This window comes from Pleurodeles waltl, chromosome 4_1 (genome assembly GCF_031143425.1).
Source record: "Pleurodeles waltl isolate 20211129_DDA chromosome 4_1, aPleWal1.hap1.20221129, whole genome shotgun sequence".
NCBI classification, from domain to species: Eukaryota; Metazoa; Chordata; class Amphibia; order Caudata; family Salamandridae; genus Pleurodeles; species Pleurodeles waltl.
In genome coordinates this window covers 50624099-50645501 of record NC_090442.1, presented here as the reverse complement: position 1 = coordinate 50645501, position 21403 = coordinate 50624099, and the positions used below count along the sequence as shown (strand labels likewise).

The 21403-nt window shown below is 44.3% G+C and overlaps 1 pseudogene; it reads right to left on the bottom strand.

Annotated features, from left to right (window-relative positions):
- Positions 1–21403, bottom strand: part of LOC138286976 (zinc finger protein 208-like) — a 475759-nt pseudogene that overhangs the window by 5521 nt on the left and 448835 nt on the right.

Here is a 21403-nt window from a genome sequence, read left to right as displayed (position 1 = left end):
CAAAGAACATCAATTATAATATCTAAATGTGTGAACATGAGAGATCCCCATATTAACTTTGGCTCCTGCTCACTGGCTGTTTGCAAAATGTCCTGTCTTATAAAGACCATGGGCCTGAATTAGATATTGGCGAATGGGTTACTCTGTCAAAATGGTGACGGATACCCCATCCGCCGAAATCTAAATTCCGTAGGAAATAATGGGATTTAGATTTCGGCAGGCGGGTTGTGACGGAGTAACACCATGAAATCAATGTAGATATAGGACTGCCAAGACCTATGGTAATGCCGACTCAATCAGCTGACTGAAGATGGTCCCTTAAAGCCCCCCAGCAATCAGGGACAATGGTTAAACCCGGAGACATTAAGATGCCGACCAGAAAAGAGAGCACAATTAGCCGGTGATAAAGGCAATGTACGCTTACTAAAAACTGTTGGGCCTGCACTTGAGGGTCATGCTTAAAAGTTCAGTGCCATATTGCAGACTAAAAGTGCTCTCAAGACGAAAATAGGCTCTGTGACAGAGGAGGTTAGCTTGGTGCGGGAGGCTCATAGGAAATTCTATGATAGGGTGGTTGACACTGAATCAGCCCCAGCTGCCCGGAACCCTACTCTGAAGTTAATACAAGGAAAAAGTAATAACCTGAAGGCTTGGTTTCGCTCCTGCAGCAGAGGGTGGAAGATGCCAATTACGCTCATATTGTATTAATATTAGGTTGGTTGCACTATCTGATTGGCAGAGAGTTAAAACATAACTGGATTCCTTGAGGCTTAGTTATTGACAGAATAAATAACAATGCCCCATCAAAGTTCTGCAGTAGAAAGGGCACACATGGTACTGGGGCATCCTCAGACCCTAGGATCTCCACACCTTACCCATGGTGGCATGCCTCTTGAATTTCACGATGGGAACAGGATACTTCAAACTGCATGGGAACCTGGCCCTTGGCCTACCATGTTAAAATGGGGCAAAGATATGAAGGAGTGGACCATGGCAGAATTATGTTAAAAATTATCAGAACAGATTATTTGTTGACAGATAATCACATCAACAATGATGAGAGAGGCATAAAGTAATGCAGATGGTGTCTATACGGTGGGGAGAGGGACAAAGGTGCGGGCCTTCTTCCCCGCCACTGTAATATGACAACAGAGGAGATGATTAGACACCAGAATGGGAGCCTCATTTAACCTAAGTGGAAACGTCTGTAAATACAGCAATGAACATGGAGCTGCAGATGCTGAATGTGTGAAAATGATCTGGAAATGTGATCGTCATAAAAGCATGAGCTCATTGTTGGGTTACTGTGTTAATGTCATGTTCGACTGCTGGAAATATAACTAAAGATGATAAATAAAAAATAAAATGCTCCTCGAGTACTTTACATCTCAGGTACTGTCTGTGGGACTGAAAAACAAGTATAAAAAATCCAAATCCTGAAGGTCCCAGGCCACCTTACAGTTACCCAGACAGGCAGAACCTGGGTCTCTGAGCATTTTGATACTCTCCTTCCACAGGAAGGCATCCGAGGGCAAAGATCTAAAATAGGATCAAGGTTCCATTCATTTTTGACACGAGGAAATGGCAGAAGTAACAACGCAAATCTCTGGAACCCTCTCTATGGCCCTTTTGGAAACTAGAGCTCGGCTCTCCTTCAGCAAGATGGAAAGATCCTCCCCTGAGAGCCGCTCTGATGTAGGAGGAAGCTGCAATGGGTCCAACAAGACTGGAAGGGCATAGCCCTCCTGAACGATCTGGAGGACCCATCTGTCGGATGTGAAGAATTGCCACCCTGGGAGAAAGTGTTGGGTCCTGCCTCCCACAGAATGGATATGCGCCACTAAGGACAAACTAAAGCAGATTGGCAGATGATGCGGCAGGTGAGAGGGGCTAGAAGATCAGTGCCCTTGGGGACCTGCACTGTGCCAGCCTGATTCCCTTCTTCAGCCATAAAAGGACTGGGGTGAAGTCAGAGGGACCAGGTGCTTCTTGAATGCCAACTCTCTTGAGTAGCCAAGGAAAGGCCGAAACTGGTGATGAAACTGATTGCAGAGTTTGAGAGTCCTAAAAAACATGCAGTGTCCTGGCTTGAACCAAAACATTCTAAGACAGAGTCAGATTTGTCACCAAACAGGTCGGATCATCGAAAGCCATATTTATAAGGGATGCCTGCATATTTCTAGAAAAACGTGTGGACCGCATCTATGCTTGGTGATGGAGCAACATACTGATGTTGACTGCTCACCCCAAGCAATCAGTAGTGTCCAGATCAGCACAAATCAAGTATCTGGCAGCATCCTGACCATTCCAAATGGTTTGAGCCGGGGAGGCCCTGAATTCTTCAGGAACTGCTAGCAGTATCTCGCTGGCCATGTCCCAAAGGGCAGGCGTACATATTAGCCTAGCAGGCAAACAGCACTGACTGACCTCAAGGCTAGGATGGATGAAGAGTACATTTATTTCCTGAATGCCTCAATTTTCTTTGACTCCCTTTCCTATGGGTTGTAGGGAATGAACTGGGGTTCATCTTGCAGGTGGAAGCCTGGACCACCGGAAATTCAGGGTCGTAATCTATTGCGTCTGGCCACCTGTCTGTTCACCAGTGGGTAAGAGCCAGGCTTAGACCAGGTGCTAATTACAGCATCAGTTATGGCTTTGTTGAATGGGAAAAGGGTTCAGGGGAAGCAGGGCCATGATGCAGAACTTCCATAAGGAGGTATGTTTTAACCTCAACAGGCAAGAAGCACCATACAAAAGTATGTACAAAAGTAGTCACAAGAAAAACAAGGGAATGGGTACAACTAGCAACAAAAAACACCTTACTAATAACCAAGCACCAACGGAAGGAGTGGCAAAAAGAGACTGGTGGAAAGAAGGAGCATTTATCTAAAACTACTCCCAGAAAAAAAAAAACAGAGAACACATGCAACTTGCAATGAAAGCTACCTCAGCACCAACAGAGCATGTGCGAATGAAACAGCAATCAAAAATAAACAGAAGAGACAGAGCGAAAAAGGACTCAGGCTAACAGACACGAGCGAAATAGATCCTATCTATGAAAATCATTCGTAGTTCTCATATGCACAAAGAATCTGGTATACAAACATGGGATTAAGAGCCATGTGAATTTATTTGATTTATTCTTTATACTTTCTTTTCAACAATACAGGGAGTGCAGAATTATTAGGCAAATGAGTATTTTGACCACATCATCCTCTTTATGCATGTTGTCTTACTCCAAGCTGTATAGGCTCGAAAGCCTACTACCAATTAAGCATATTAGGTGATGTGCATCTCTGTAATGAGAAGGGGTGTGGTCTAATGACATCAACACCCTATATCAGGTGTGCATAATTATTAGGCAACTTCCTTTCCTTTGGCAAAATGGGTCAAAAGAAGGACTTGACAGGCTCAGAAAAGTCAAAAATAGTGAGATATCTTGCAGAGGGATGCAGCACTCTTAAAATTGCAAAGCTTCTGAAGCGTGATCATCGAACAATCAAGCGTTTCATTCAAAATAGTCAACAGGGTCGCAAGAAGCGTGTGGAAAAACCAAGGCGCAAAATAACTGCCCATGAACTGAGAAAAGTCAAGCGTGCAGCTGCCACGATGCCACTTGCCACCAGTTTGGCCATATTTCAGAGCTGCAACATCACTGGAGTGCCCAAAAGCACAAGGTGTGCAATACTCAGAGACATGGCCAAGGTAAGAAAGGCTGAAAGACGACCACCACTGAACAAGACACACAAGCTGAAACGTCAAGACTGGGCCAAGAAATATCTCAAGACTGATTTTTCTAAGGTTTTATGGACTGATGAAATGAGAGTGAGTCTTGATGGGCCAGATGGATGGGCCCGTGGCTGGATTGGTAAAGGGCAGAGAGCTCCAGTCCGACTCAGACGCCAGCAAGGTGGAGGTGGAGTACTGGTTTGGGCTGGTATCATCAAAGATGAGCTTGTGGGGCCTTTTCGGGTTGAGGATGGAGTCAAGCTCAACTCCCAGTCCTACTGCCAGTTCCTGGAAGACACCTTCTTCAAGCAGTGGTACAGGAAGAAGTCTGCATCCTTCAAGAAAAACATGATTTTCATGCAGGACAATGCTCCATCACACGCGTCCAAGTACTCCACAGCGTGGCTGGCAAGAAAGGGTATAAAAGAAGGAAATCTAATGACATGGCCTCCTTGTTCACCTGATCTGAACCCCATTGAGAACCTGTGGTCCATCATCAAATGTGAGATTTACAAGGAGGGAAAACAGTACACCTCTCTGAACAGTGTCTGGGAGGCTGTGGTTGCTGCTGCACGCAATGTTGATGGTGAACAGATCAAAACACTGACAGAATCCATGGATGGCAGGCTTTTGAGTGTCCTTGCAAAGAAAGGTGGCTATATTGGTCACTGATTTGTTTTTGTTTTGTTTTTGAATGTCAGAAATGTATATTTGTGAATGTTGAGATGTTATATTGGTTTCACTGGTAATAATAAATAATTGAAATGGGTATATATTTTTTTTTGTTAAGTTGCCTAATAATTATGCACAGTGATAGTCACCTGCACACACAGATATCCCCCTAACATAGCTAAAACTAAAAACAAACTAAAAACTACTTCCAAAAATATTCAGCTTTGATATTAATGAGTTTTTTGGGTTCATTGAGAACATGGTTGTTGTTCAATAATAAAATTAATCCTCAAAAATACAACTTGCCTAATAATTCTGCACTCCCTGTACACTTTCCTCATTCACTTCTCTTTGCTTAAAGTATTTAAACTTAAATCTCATGATTTACTCCACAACTGCATCATCGAAGTTAAGGTGATTATGTCACATTGTACTTGAAATTCTCATCTCTTATAATCCATTCTGTTTCACCATCTCACATAATGATTAAAGCAGTCCAAATCTCCACGGGTGATTTTACCTAAGGTGGCTTGGACTGTGGAAATGTCCTCAATGTCTGACAGCTATCATTTTAAGATGCATGTTTCCAGAAATGTAAAAACATGCTTTGCCTCCCCCAGAATAAAGGTGACACTAACTACTCCACCAGGCACTAAATTAATAGCGACAGAAAGCACATAAAGATAGTCAGGACAATAGGTACCACAACTGTATGGATTATGCTTGATATTTATACATTATTTTCCCTGAGTGTGACTTGCTCCTGACTGAGGTGAGACTTGGATGTATATTTACACCAACTCACAGTTTTAGCCCCACAACGAGGAATAGCAGAATGGACTCAGGAATACTTTTTTTATGCTTTCCCCCATGGCAGTTTCCGCCTGGTTGAGTGTTATTATTATTTGTTAGATATTAACATTCACAGCGGTCTCAATAAAATGACATCCCTCGTAGTCTTTGAGTTTCTAGTCTTTTCCTTTTTTTCTTTTTTTTTTTTTTAACAACCTCCCTTCTTTTTAGGTTGAGCACAGCAGCACGCAAGCGCTGCTTTTCTGACCTGTTGTAATCTATTTGTGGGGTTTAACCATGCCCATCACTTTAATTCGTTCCTGGGCTTGCCTTGCAATAAACCCTTGATGTAATTGGTAAATGCTTTACGTTTGCCCCGCCTGGAGCCTGTTTTGTTATGCTTGGCAGACTGACCCTGTCACATGGATAATTGAGCCACTGCCAAAATGCTTTAGTTTGGGCGAACTACTCTCCCCTTTGTGCTCCATGGCGCTTTAAAGTTTTATACAATGCGCACTAGATCGGCAGTATTGCAGCGCTTTGCATGAGCACCAGTTACGTCACATCGTTTCCTTTGTCTTTCCTCCATGCCGGTGGGAGAGCAGAAACGCTTTCGCTTATTTTATTTATTATTAACATTTTCTCCCCCAGAGTCACGCCAAGGGAGGTCACGGCATCAAGTGGGGAGATGCCCCAGTGAACGAAAGCTGCATCTGCGAGTTCAAATCCGAAGTGGTATCAGCGCATTTTGTAATGCATCAAAGGTTGACAGAATGGGTAGCATAAAACTGAATGATAACAACCAGTGCTTAGACATTTTGTCTGTTGGAAGGTTGTAATGACTACATAAAATCATAGCCAATGTAAGGGCTCCTTGCCCTCTGCAAAGGTACAAATTTATATCGCCCAGAGCTTTCTTGGTAAAAAAAAAACGAACAAACAAACAAAATAAAAAGTCAAAATAGTGCAGTCCCTACTTCTAAAAAGAGACACCAGTCCCTACATCTAGTGTAATGAGAAATACCAGGCACTGCACCCAGTGTGACAGACCAAATCTCTGCAGCCATGTGACAGGGGAGGTGCCTGTTTAGTTCTACACTTCTCTTATTTCCACACAGACTGGTACAGTCAGGGTCTTTATAACAAGTGTGAGTAAGATGGCAGGGAGGAGTTTGGAGACTCCCCTCAGAAGCAACCCAGAACATGAGCACAAAAGGCAAGTGAGGCTGCTCCACTTAGCTACCGGTTAACCTTTGGCAGGGTAACCTCTCCCAAACAACAATGGAACAGGAAGGATTAGGGGGGAGTCCCTGGCTTTAAAGGGGCCCTCTGTTTCCTTCCTTAACACTCCTCAGTTTGACCCACTACATAGGGTTCCTAAAAATGTTCTGGGACGAAGCCTCCGTAGATACCATTAAAGAGTGCCTGATACAAAATGAAACCCAGTGTGATCGCAGCTGCATGTGCCCTACGATTCACCTTCACCTACTTGGTTGAAGACTCAACTGAGAGTACAATAATGCCTCTTAGTAGCTGGCAGCCTGTTTGCCTCTGCCATGTTCGAGTTGAGGATGATTCTTTCACCCATCTACTCAACTGTAGTGTTCCTTATAATGGACAAACCCAACTCCCTCCTCAAGTTTGACAATTCAGAACTTATACCCTTTAGGGTAAATATTGATCATATCCAACATATCTGTAGTAAAGCGTTTTGATATTTGAACTCTTCATTGACCTTGTGTGTGCCAAATAAAGCTGAAACTAAACAAAGATGCTCTAAAGATGCATCTCCTACACACACAGGTAACAATCACATGACATCTGCGTCCCACATTGAGGCGTGAAGGGTCAAGGTGCAGGGAGCTGGCATAACATGTAAAAACACAGCAGATACCGCCACTATCAGTCTTCTACAGCCTGGTGAGGCAACAGTTATCACAACCATCAAAAGGTGGGTGCACTTGGTGTGTCCCTCTGACCACACAGACCCACTCTAGGTCTCACGGCTTGTTCTTGAGAGGCCTTAGTTTGCACACATGCTTGATGTTTGACGAGGGCAGTCAAGGGCATGCTGTTTGCTATGGTAAATTAGAGGGAGGGGTGCATGTTCTTCAAAGTCAGGCTGGAATAACAGATACCATTACTGGAAATGACTACATATGTTGTTGAAAGTAATTAAAATGTGGACTCTGCAGTCACGACCCCGCTCTCGTTACTGCTCCAGATCCCACACTTCAGAAAGGCCAGACTCGACACCCAATGTAAAGGAGGAAAGACCTGGTGAGGCCAAGTTCTGCACTCCGTGTGACGGTAGAGAGGCCAGGCCCTCACTCAGTGTGACAGGAGAAGAGGCCAGGCTCTGCACCCAGTATGACACAGTGCCCTAGAAAGGCCGGGTTCTGCAGTGAATTAAACAGAGGAGAGACCTGGAGAGGGAAGGCGCTGCACCCAATATAAAGGAGGATAGCCCGGAGAGGCCAGATCCTGCACTCAGTGTGAAAAAGGGAGGAGACCTGGAGAAGTCAGGCTCTGCACCGAATGTAACGGAGGAGAGACCTGGAGAGGGCAGGGTCTCCACTTCGTGTGACGGTAGAGAGGCCAGGCCCTGCACTCAGTGTGACAGGGTGAAGAGACCTGGACAGGGACTGTATCCAGTGTGACAGAGGGCAATAGAAAGGCCAGGATCCTCACCAAGTTTAACAGAGGAGAGACCAGGAGAGGGCAAGCTCTACCCTCTGTGTGACAGTGGAGAGGATAAGAGTTCAGGCTCTGCACCTAGTGCAACAGAAGAGGGACTGAAAGAGGCCCAGCTCTGCATTCACTAAGAGCGCAGAAAGACCAGGCTCTTCACCAAGCACAGAAATAGGATCAGAGAGACGTATTCTCTGTGACTGCACAGGGTACTCTGATATCTAAAACATACTTTTTGAAAGTGTGTAAGAAGTTATAAAACTTGGCAAGGAAATGTACAGAAACACTGTGCCTCTTCGCAAGAGAGCGATGAGATACGTCTGTTATATTACATCCTGCGACTAGATTCAATATGTGGACCTTATCAGCCATTATTACCCCTCCATCCCATGGAGTGTGGAGGGGCACAGTTCCAGGTCAGCAGCAGAGACAGCACTCAGGACAATCCGAGGTAGTAAAGAGATTCCAAGATCTGAATAGTGTGCAATGCTCCAAGTGAGGTGCACCCCAACAATAACTAACAATTCCACCTGGTGTTTTAACCACCCAGACCTGCACATAAAAAATCAGACTTGTTATTAAGAGATGAGTACAGACATGTAGGGTGTGAATACTTTCAAAAGTCACTGGACCTGTGGCCGTGTGACAGCCTGTACCTTGTGTGATCATTCTGGTAGACACAGAAGTTATTTTGTGCATGTGACCCCAGTCACGGATATCCTGACAAGTGCCCTATCTGGCGGTAGCCTGTTGTTCACCAGCAGAATTTCTGGACAGTATCTTAGGTCCACCCAAAGCAGTACTCCTATTAAAAATTGGTGACTAACATGAAGCAATGGTGACTACTGTGTTCATGACCTGGCAATACAAAACGGATGGTTGGTGGCAACTGATTATAGTAGTGGGGTACAGACCATTGTACCTGAACCCCAGCGAGTAGATTTCCTCTCGGCTTGATGGAGTAGGCCTCGAAAAATCATAAAAATGTTACTAGACCTGCATGTCTACTGACTTAAATAATCTACTCAACCTAATTGTAATGCTCTTGACCCATAAACTGCTTTCAAATTATATGTTCCTGGGCAAATATTTTAATTCACTGAGACACCATTTTCTTCTTTATCACATATGAGAGCACCATCAAATATGCGAGTTCAGTATGTCTATAGTACAAAAAAACACTTTTGTTTGATTATTGACTAAACTTTTGCTCCATATATAATAAATTTCGAGGCACAATACGATACACATGATGCTGGCTTGCCTCAGTTCATTAATCGGATTCTCATCAGGGCGGGGGCAAGAATGTTTCTCAAATTATGTTTAAAATGTGTCAATTTTAATAAATACATACCTGACGTATGAAGTGGTAACACACTTATTTGCAATCAGCAGATTTTCCATTGAAATGGGCACATTATTTCTCACTGATGTGGTTTTACTGATAAGCCTATATATATAGCGTATAATGTATGGAAATCGAGTTTATGCAAATGTTGTCATTTGCACATCACCAAGTAAAGTGTTCTGATTTGTTTTGCTCCTATTTAAATCTTTGTTTGCATCACACTTCTGAAACACACAAAAAATATTATTTCGTAATTTCTGATATATTTTGAAATACTTGTACTATTCATTGGCAAGCTGTTTAAATGTTGTGTGGTAGAAAAACCTGACATCTTACAGCCTTTTGTTTCACAATGATTGTCAGACAGTTCACTTGACAAAAACCTCTCTAACTGTTATAAGAGAAAGAACAGTAAACACACTTTTCCAGGATTAGAGATAATTAGCAAAAAGACAAAGTAACATTTGGCCTCTATCCTTGAACAGACAGCAAATGTGTCACCATAAAATCAAGATTTAAAGGGGTCTTTATTGCTCCTTCGCCTTCTGAATGAACAGAACTCCTGTTCCTTCCAGCTTAAGTTTACTTGCCAGAAGAGACATGTAGGTGCTAAAAGTAGCTCAACCAGATAAAATCTAACTCGCCATCGTGAGTGAGCGAGTAGATTTTTTCAAGGCCTGTGGAGTAAAATAGAAGTCTGCGGTACAACAGATTAACTCCTGTAGACGTAAACCCTGCTTATGGTGCAGTTAAAAAATAGGACATTGTACGGATTTCCTTTTTTGAAAACACTCCTCATAATGTAGTAAAGAACAAGAATATCTTTTCTGAAAATGCCCTTCATGGTGTAGCAAAAACCAGTGCAGTATGGACAGATTTTTCAGTGCTGGTAAAAAGTAGTGTGGCATGCACAGATTTTCTCTCGTAATGTATTAAAAAGCAATGGAGTGCAGCCTTACTATGTGATTTAAATAATCCTTTTATTGTAGTAAAAAAGCAGTGTAGTGGACACAGATTTCTTCTTCTGACAATGCCCATCACAATATAGGAGGAAGCAGTGTGGGGGACAGATTACTCTGTAAACGCTCCACACAGGGTAGTAACCAGTAGTGCAGTGGCAAAAATACATCATAGTGCATTAAGACGCTGAGCAACATGCGCAGATTCCTCATAGTGCAGTAAGACGCAGTGCAGTGAGGACAGGTTACTCATGGTGCAGTAAGGTGCAGTGTGCACAGATTCCTCATGGTGCAGTAAGACGCAGTGCAGTGTAGACATATTTCTCATTGTGCAGTAAGATGTGGTGCAGCATGCACAGGCCATTTTTTCACACAAATTATGACAACAAACACCCCCTTGGCAAGAAGCAAAGCCCCTCAGAGCTCCCCGGGAATATGAAGTATTTTGTAAATTTAAACACACACAGTTAGGGCCCAGAATCTCCCTCAAGGCACTTGGTGTCAGCGTAGCATCCTTGACATTTCATGACAATTTTGAAGCAGCAGCTTTGTGAAATAGGCTCGTCTTCCAGAGCCCCAGACTCAACCTGCACATTTGTGATACTTGGCTCAGCTGTGTACATTCTTATCAAGCGCCTAGAATCTCAGACACCTGGAGATCCCCGGGCAGCAACAGGTCACAGACTGGACATGGAAAAGAAGCGTCAGTTCAGGCCAGGAGAGCTCTCGGCCAGTCTCAGGGTGGAGCAGTACAATGCAGGCCCGAGAGGAGAGGAGTCACTGGGTACTGGAGAATGAATGTGGGTGTTAGGGAGGGGCCATCCCTGGGGGGGGGGGGGGCACAGCTCACTCCAGTGGAAACAGCAGAGGTACGGGCACAGGACACACCTGCACCACTCGTGATCAAGTGTCACATCTAAGTCAGTGAAATGTCACACACAATGACAATGAAAACACGGAAACGTCACACAATGAGGACTTGGCAGGGAAGCTCCAGGATTATTCAGTCTATTTCTACAAACACGGCAGAAGGTGCTGACAATCTCTTACCTGAGCAGAAACCGGTGCAGACATTTCCAGGCTCCCTCCTCCCCCCGGGGCTGATGGGGGGCAGCTGCAGAGATGGGGTCTGTGAGGGTCTGCACAGACAGACAGCGGGTCCTCCCTCCTCTGCCGCAAGGGGGACACGCGAGAGGCCGGAAGTGATGTCAGCATCTGACCAGTGCTGTCTATGCCGCCCGTGACCAGGAAAAGGAAACGCTTCTCGCACAATGGGCTCAGAGGATTTCATGAGCAGGCGAGGAGCGCCCTCTGGTGGCCGCCGACAGAACCTCCGCCTCCAGGCGTGAACTGGAAAGACTTGTATGTATGGAAGTGTAGACAGATGCTCCAATTAATAAATGTTCCTGTTTCTGGGATATTCTTTATATTGAATACGTCTGTGTATCCCTAAACAGCACTCTGCCACTTTGGCCCAAATTACGTTTTTCATTTTTGGTTTCAGGCCATAATTGCCTCTTAAAATATTAAGGCAGACTAAGCAACCCAAAGGGCACGTCTTAGAAAATGCAGCTTTGGAGATCTCCATTCCTCCATGTTGTGTTTGTCCCACCCTCCCTGGTGTCCGGTTACTGCTGCAGAAAAGTATTAACAGCTTCACTTCACTTGACCAACTTCCATACACTGTTCTAGAGGACGGAAAAGTATTTACAGAAAGGTGACAGCTGGAAGTGAACGTTTTCTATTCAAATAAATATAGGAAAATGTAGGCAACGGTTACAATTATCTGGAGAGATTTCGTTCTGATTTCCTGTTTCTGTGAGATATTCTTTGTCGTTAATACTGGTATTTAACCTCAAACAATATTCTGAAGATTTGGCGTAAATTAAGTTTTGTATTTCTGGTTTAAGATCCGTGGACGTCACTTGGGGCCATATGTACGAACACATTTTCCCATTGACACAGAATGGGAAAAACCCTTTGCTACATCTGGCCCTTAGGGTCTTGCACTTTGCTACCCCTGGCACTGCCTTTGCGACCCCAGAGGTGGCAAATTCAGTGCCAGGAGCACAGGGGCAGCACGTCCTTATGGACGTCAGTTGGAGCTCCACTCCCTTTGTTTTCTGTCAAGGGTTTATTACACCAATGGTGAATAATAGATTATTCACCATTAGTGTAACAAAAATGGAGTATAATTAACTGGAATAAACCATTCCATAGCAGCTGAGGTAAGAAAAAATGCTTTTAAATGTATGTTGTGAGCATTCTTATGGTTGAGTGTGGTTATGCAAGAGTGTGTGTAAGTTTCTTTGTATGTGTAAGTATGTGTGTGTGAGTGGAAGTGGAAGTCAAAGGGCGTGTGATGTCAATTTCGCTACCCCTGGCATTTGGGTGAATTGAGGTCATGGTTAAGATCAAAGTATTAAGTTAGGAGGCCCTTTGTCTGTCAGGCTTTTATACCGGAGCCAGACCCGTCTTCCAAAAAAACAGGCTTGTTCACAAAAAATATGCTGCTGTCACAATTTATTCAGTCAACAGAGCACTCCGTTTTGATCTGCATTGACTTGACACTCAGTACCTCAGTCAGGGTGGAGATCTCACTTCGGTAAAGCTTACGTAAAAATCAAAAATGTTTATTAAACTTTATAATAAATAGGCAAAAATATGTGTAAATACTATTGGAAATTAATTTTATGTATTCATTTTAAATGTCGAACAAAATGAAAAGTGCTATTGCACTATTAACTTACTTTCTTACTTTTCAATGAAAATTTTAAACAATGTAAACGTTAAATAATTCTTTTTTTCGTAAGATTAATCTAAAAATATAGTCCCATCTAAAGTAAAAAAATATTATGCATTAATAATTATTAAAAGTGATGTATAGAATTCAAGTAATGTAATTATATTTTAAGAAAAATTATGTTACATTAAGTTACACATTGAAAAAAAGGTTGTTAAAATATATTATAATTAAATAAGAGATATATTTTTGTAATACTAAATTATACACATATATATATATTTGACTATTGTAAATATTTTAATTTAACATTACTTCCTACGATGTTATAATATGAGGCCATGCCACCATTCTCAAAAGTTACTCATAAGTTACTCAAAAGTGCAGGAGTAAATTACACATGCAAATTACTTGCAAGAGTAAGTTAGGTTTGTGAATGTCCCAGACAGACGCCTGAACTGATAAAAAATCTGGTTCTGATGTATCATCTTGGATGGACACAATGTCTTAAATTAAATAGTGACAAGGTACAAGTTCTCATCTTCTGCTGTCTAAAAATTGAAGTACGGTCACACAGCTGGAGGCCAAATAAGCTGGGTCAATATTCTTGGGTCTATTTAGACAATTCCCTCATGTTCAATCTGCATGTCAATCAGGTTACATCCCCTGCTTCTTTTTCCTAAAATATACTCTCTGCTGCCTTTTGGCTCAAACACAAACTTATCTTCCAAGCCCCATTAATGTTGAGATCAGACTATTGTAATTACCCGTACCTCACCTGCTATAAGAAATTGATCTCTAGGCTACAAGTTGATTCAGAACTTGGCTGTAATACAATACTTTAGATCCATGCAGAAGGAAGTGCAATTTCCTTGTATAGATGCCAATGACATGGGCTCTCTTTTGGGGTCGAAGAGTCTTTGTTTAAAGCCAGTAGTGGCTGGTGAACTTTGTAAATTACACACCTTCTGAGCAAGCCTATAAAACAAGCCAAAATTTTATAAGAGAAGTTGATACGTATCTCACCCGGACAAAATGATTTAGGACCAATAGGGAGAAAGGGTGCATATGGCACCACAATTGTCAAACTTACTAAATCACCATATCATTCACACACAATTCTGTGGACTCTCACTCATAGAAAATTCAAATGTTAACTTTGCAAGGAAGTACCTCTTCCAAGGTGTATCTGGGGCAAATGCACAACCTTTGCTTGAAAGTGCTTTGGAACATTTGAGCACATAGGTAGGAGAAGTGGAAGCTTCAGTGATTCACCTATGCTCAGCACATGTAGCAACAGTGACAGCTTTCATGACACACAGAAACAGAGTGCAGGCTGCATGAGTTTTGATATAACAATATAGCAAGAATAAAAGGTCAACATAAAATGCTCTCTCTCTCAATCAATACTGGCTATTTGTCAGAGACTGGCACCTGTTCTGATACAGGATCAGGAATGGGAGCTACCTAAAATCAAAGCTGGAACCCACACCTCCATGGGCAGTGTTAGGGACACAGATGCTCAAACCACATAATAAAAGCAAGAACAAAATTGAGGGCACCGATAAAGACAAACCCGCACATGAAGCAAAGAAAAAGCAAAAGGGAGGGTTATAACTTGAGGGAGTGGGACATAATTAAGAAGCCAGATCGGTATCAATATTCAGATAGCTGTTTTTCCTGCTCCTTCCATGATTTTGATGAAAGGAGGACAGAGAGGGTCAAACCAATCAGAAACGACTATACAAAACAGAAGGGAGAATCAGAATGAAGTACTGAGGTCAGTGTAAAAAAAGAAGAAAAGGGTCCTGACTAACACTTCTGCAACAGGTCTTGGGCATGCACACTGTTAGTGCAGCAGAAGTAACAATATTACATCAAACCCTACAAGAGCTTCTGGTGGCGAATCAGACTGAAGAATTCATACAGCTTGAAATCCTGGACAGACAGATAAGCCCTACTGATGAAGTTTATAATGAAGAAATACACATATGAGACATCCCCTGCACAATGAAAAAAGTCTTCTGGTCGCATACCTATGATATAATATTGGCAGAGGAGGACTGGATGTTAGTCTTTATCAGATAAGCACCCTGAGGAGATGGAAAGTAACCCTTTCCTCCACAGAACCTGAGGAGATCAGGAAAACCTATGCCAGAGAGAGGGCTTGGATTCCAAGGTGGTGAGGTACTCTGGGAGCATCCAAGTGGCCAGTGCCAGCAGGTGACGTCAGAGCCCTCCCCTGATAGGTGCTTACCTGTGTAGCTAGCCAATCCCCCTTTCAGGGCTATTTATGGTCTCTCTCCTGGGTGCTTCCTCAGATTTGGATTGCAAGACTCCAGCAAGAATCCTCTGCATCCTTTACTTCATCTTCTACCGACGGAACTGCATCTGGACCCTTCAGGAACTCTACAAACTGCAACAAACAAGCAAAGATGACTTCTGCAACAATGTATCTTCAGCTCCTGCCAGCAACTGCAACTGTTTCTAGATCGTGCATCCTCCGAGGACTGCCTGTCTTCAGCCTGCACCAGAAGAAGCGAAGGAATCTCCCTTTAAGTGAAGGAGTCACTTTCCTGCTACAGCAAGCACCCCTCTGGAGCGCTGACCAGGGCCGTGGGTCCCCTCTCCTGATGACAAGAGTGGATCCAGCAACACAGGTGATGGAATAAAGTGACCCCCGACAGTCCCAAAGTCCAGCTGTCCAACTTTGGTGGAGGTAAGAGCTTTCCTCCCCACGCAAGACAGTATCCCCATGCACCTTGTGATTTGCAGTTGCCAAGGCTTGTGTGTGACCTTCCATGAAGTTCTTTGTGCTCAGCACAGCTTAGGCCCCCAGCACTCCATTCTGTGATGCACATCTTCCTGAGTGGTTCTCCGGCGGCGTGGGATCCCTTTGTGTCATGCTGCATGGGCCTCCATGTGCACCTTATTTGTCCCCGTGCTCTGAGATTCCTGTGCATGCTGCCTGATCTTCTGAGGGCTCTCTGAGGTGCTGAGAGCTCCTTCTGTCTCCCCCTCCTGGGTAGAGGCCACCAGGACCCTCCTGGACCTGGGCAGTGCCATTTTCCGCTAACCGTGAGCTTTGCGTGTGTCAAGGCTTGTTGGCGGAAATCAGCGACACAAACCAGACTGCAATCATCCATCCGGCGTGGGACATCATCTGCACCAACCAGAAACCCGCATCCGTCTTCTTGGGTGCAGTACTGACTGTTTTTCTCCACTGGTTGTTTTTCTTTTGCACCTTCATCCGGGTTAGCAGGGGCTCCTGTTCTCCCTGGACTCTTCAGTGCTTCTTGGACTTGGTCCCCTTCTTCCACAGGTCTTCAGGTCCAGGAGTCCATTGTTGGTGTCTTGCAGTCTCTTCTGGTTCTTGCATTATCTTCTATCACGACTTATGTGTGTTCTAGGAAACTTACTATGATTTACTCCTGTTTTCCTGGGCTCTAGGTTGGGTTCTATTTCTTACTTTTGCTGTTTTCTTACACTCCCAGCGCCCCTCTACACACTACACTTGCTTAGGTGGGAAACTGATTTTCGCATTCCACTATTTTAGTATATGGTTTGTGTTCCCCTAGGCCCATTGCAACCTATTGTGGTTTTCACTGTTTTCTAACTGTTTTTACAGCTATTTCTGCATTCTAGTGTATATACTGTATATATTACTTACCTCCTAAGGGAGTATAGCCTCTAAGCTATTGTTGGCATTGTATCACTAAAAATAAAGTACCTTTATTTTTGTAGCACTGAGTATTTTCTTTCATGTGTGTGAGTACTGTGTGACTACAGTGGTATTGCATGAGCTTTGCATGTTCTCCTAGATAAGGTATTTTACTTTCCTTTCACTCTGCACTATGTCTTCCTCTGAGGCCACCCCAGGAGTCATGGGAACTCCTTATGAGAACATGACTTTCAAAGTACTAAGAGGGCTTTGCTCAGAGAAGCTTAGAGGTAGGGAAGAACCCTAACAAGAATTTCCTTTTACGTCTCCTTCTCCAGGATGACCAGGAGCAGTCTGGTAGCCAGGAGGCGGAGAGGGAGGGAGATTCTAACTCTATAGACTCAGGGGATCAGCCTGAAGCTTCAGGGGAGGGCTCTTCACAAAATCATCCCTCTAGCAAACCACCTAGTGTAGCTGGCAGTGGGAGGGGTTCACACACAAGCAGTGCTCCCTTCACACCTAGAGGTCAGGTCACTAGAGTTAGTAAGACTAGGGAAAGATCTGCCTCTGCCAATTCTCATGCCACCTCAGTTTCTGAGAGGTCCCACCGATCCACCCCAGGTGATGACTCCATAGACAGGGAGCTCAGAATGCTGGGGTTGGAGGAGGCCAGGTTGAGTCTGCAGCAGCAACAGCTGGCCCTAGATAGGGAGGCCTTAGTTGTGGAGGGAGAAAAGCAGGGGTTGGGGTAAGTTCCCCGTAGTGGCAGCAGCAGCTGTTTCAGGAGTTATGGTGTTAGGGAGAATACCTTAGATTCCAGGAACTTTCACAAAATAGTTCCCCCTTACAAGGAGGGCGATGACATCTACAAGTGGTTTGCTGCACTTGAGAGGGCCTGTAAAGTACAGAGGGTCCCTCAGATGTAGTGGGCTGCTATTCTGTGGTTGTCCTTTTCTGGTAAAGGGAGAGATAAACTTCTCACTGTCAGGGAGGAAGTTTCAGATAATTACAATGTTTTGAAGACAGCACTTTTGGATGGATTTGGCCTAACCACTGAACAATACAGAATTAGGTTCAGAGAGACCAGAAAAGAGTATTCACAAGATTGGATAGACTTTGTGGACTGTTCAGTGAAGGCTGTGGAAGGTTGGTTACATGGCAGCAAAGTGTCTGATTATGAGTGTCTTTATAATCTGATTTTGAGAGAGCATACTCTTAACAATTATGGGGGTCATTCTGACCCCGGCGGTCAGAGACCGCCGGGGCCAGGGTCGGCGGGAGCACCGCCGACAGGCCGGCGGTGCCCCGCAGGGCATTCTGACCGCGGCGGTTCGGCTGCGGTCAGATGCGGAAAACCGGCGGTCTCCCACCGGTTTTCCGCTGCCCTTGTGAATCCTCCATGGCGGCGGAGCGCGCTCCGCCGCCATGGGGATTCTGACACCCCCTACCGCCATCCTGTTCCTGGCGGGTCTCCCGCCAGGAACAGGATGGCGGTAGGGGGTGCCGCGGGGCCCCCGTAAGAGGGCCCCACTTTGTATTTCAGTGTCTGCTATGCAGACACTGAAATACGCGACGGGTGCCACTGCACCCGTAGCACCTTCCCACTCCGCCGGCTCAATTCTGAGCCGGCGTCCTAGTGGGAAGGCCGTTTTGCACTGGGCTGGCGGGCGGCCTTTTGGCGGTCGCCCGCCAGCCCAGTGCAAAACCCAAAATACCCTCAGCGGTATTGCGACCGCGGAGCGGTATTTTGGAGGGGGGTACTCTGGCGGGCGGCCTCTGCCGCCCGCCAGGGTGAGAATCACCCCCTATGTGTCTTATTTGTTACACCAATACTTGGTAGTATCAGAACTGACCTCTCCCCAAGAATAGGGAAAGAAGGCAGATAAACGGGTCAGAACAAGGGTGAGCAGAAACACTCATACAGGGGGTGACAAAGAAAAGAAGAAAGATGATGAAAATTCTCAGGACAAGCATGGGGACAAACATAAACATAAAGATTCCTCTTCAGGTTCACAACACTCTTCTGAGGGTGGGGATAAAACTTCTCCTTCCTCCTCTTCTACACACAATAAAAAGCCTTGGTGCTATCTGTGCAGAGGTAAAGGCCATAGGCCAGGGGATAAGTCCTGTCCAGGTAAAACCCCTGAGCCTACCACCACTACTACATCCACTTCAACTTCTAGTGCCCCTAGTAGTAGTAGTAATAGTGGTGTGACTACTGGCAATAGTAAAAAAAAAGGTGTGGTTGGGTTCACCTTTGGGTCTATCATAGAAACTGGGATAGGTGTAGAAACCCCCAAGACAGTTTCTGTCTCACCTGGTGGCACTGACCTTTCCACCTTGGCTGCTTGGTCCCTTAACATGGATAAGTACAAACAGTCAATTGAAATTAATGGTGTTGAAGCCCAGACCTACAGGGACACAGGTGCCAGTATCACTCTGGTGACTGAAAGCTTGGTGTCACCTGCACAACACCTTCTTGGACAGAAGTACCAGGTTACTGATGTCAACAACTCCACTCAGTCTCTCCCCTTAGCTGTAGTGCAATTTAGTTGGGGTGGAGTTACTAGCCATATGCAAGTGGTGGTGTCACCTAGCTTGCCCGTACACTGTCTCTTAGGTAATAACCTAGAGGCCTCAGGTTGGGCTGAGGTAGAGTTTAGGGCCCATGCATCCATGCTGGGTGTCCCTGAGGAATTGCTTCCTCTCATTTAAAGTGAAATGAAAAAGCAAAGAAGAGACGGACCCCTAAAGCCTCAGGATCCTCTTCGCCCCACAGGTAAAAAGGGTATCAAAGTATCCCTTCTCCACCCTACCACTAAGAATACCATTCCTGTGGTGGGAGATACCTCTCCCAGGGTGGAATCTGTACCAAGGGAGGCCACAGCTACCACAGCTATACTCCCAGAGGTAAAAGTCCCTCTCTGTGAAAACACTAAAACAGACAAGTATAACTGCACTGTTTTGGTAAATTTGGAGCAGCCCTCCCAGAGAAACGTTAGTACAGCACCCCTGCACTACCTCTGAAAACATAGGGCAGCAGCCCTGTCCTTATGTGGAGCCTTTAGGACAGCATCCCTGTTCTGCTCCAACCCAAGAGGGAGAGGAACCCTGTCCTCTCTTAGAGCCATGGGGACAAACATTTTGCCCTGCTTTAGCCTTGCTGAGACAGCATCCCTGTCTAGCATTGCAATACTTAAGACAGCAGCCCTGTCTTGACATAGGATCCCAGGGACAGTCACACCACCCCACTTTAAAACTTTTTAATAACCTTACAAATTGGGAATCTCAGAATATGCACTTGCACTGTTCTCTAGCTAAAAATCTCCAAACAGGGCGGTTCACCTCCCTACAGGGAAGGGACCATACAGTGGATGATAAAGGGAGTAACCACACTCTATAGCAGATTTACTCTCAACTTATCACCACTTAGACAATAAAGACTTAACTGGCCAAGGTTGTATTGTATTGTATTGTAATCGTATTTATATAGCGCTTACTACCCCTGACGAGGCGTCGAAGCGCTTTTCGATGAGTAGCACACTACTCCGGAACCCAACAAGAATTAGTGATGGATTAGTATCATTTAATAATTAGTACAGTTTTAGTATTATTATGAGTTAATTTGAGCCGCGGATATGAAAGTTTGTTAGTTAGATTGACTGGAGTAATGGAGGGGTGGAGGAGGAAAGAAATCCAGAAGTGTTAATTGGGAGTATATCCTTCCTTTACTCAATCCAAAGGTTTGGGATGAATAAAGGGGGGCGGAGGGGGGAAGAGTATGTGGAAGGGTTAGGGAGAGCATAGTAGCAGGGTGAGATGAATGCAGGAGAATTTAGTAGGGTTGTGTGGGAGGTCACAGAGGTAGAGTGAGGTTTGGTGAGTTAGATGTGGAGGTGGAGGGAAGAGCTAAGGCAGAGATATTTAGGAGATGAAAGTGGTCGAAGGGATTTGGGATGAGTCAGAGTGAGAATAGAGGATAGTTTGATAGAGACATGACATAAGAGTGATGAAAAATGAGAGCAGAAATTCATAGATATCTAGTATAACAACCCAAAAACCAGGAGCCATGCAATGATCCACAAACATGCCAAGCACAGAAACAATATATACACATACATACATATATATATATATATATTTATACACACACACATGAATTCACACACATATGCACATACAATACATAATTAGAATCATGGGTAAAAAATACTTAGTCAGACAGGTTTAAAAAGAGTGTGTGTGTATTTTATTGTTATGACAGTAGCAATACATATTTTCCAAAGAAACTATAAATAAATAGAAATATACATATAATCTGAAAAAATATTTATCCACATAGGCATATGCAGTTCATAGTTGTTTGAAAAAGGTGGTTATGAAGGAAAGAGCCAACTCTTGAGTAGTTTTCTGAAAACGAGAAAGTTATCTGTGGCTCTTATAGTTGGGGGGTAAGGAATTCCATAGTTTGGCTGCTTGGACGGAGAAGGATGTACCACCTACAGTCTTTTTCTTGTATGGTGGTGTTCTAAGGCGGGGTGCCAGTCTTGAGCGGAGGGTTCTTTGTTGGATGTATTTGGTAATTTTCTTTCTGATAAAAAGCGGTCCTGTTCCATGTATAGCTTTGTGGGTGATACAAAGCAGTTTGAAAGTGCATCTTCTGGCAACGGGTAACCAGTGTAGTGCTCTCAAAGCAGGGGAGATGTGGGCTTGCGGCTTTATATGTAGTAGTAGCCTGGCTGCGGAATTCTGGATACGTTGTAGTTTTTTCATAACAGATAGAGATGATCCATGGTAGAGGCTATTGG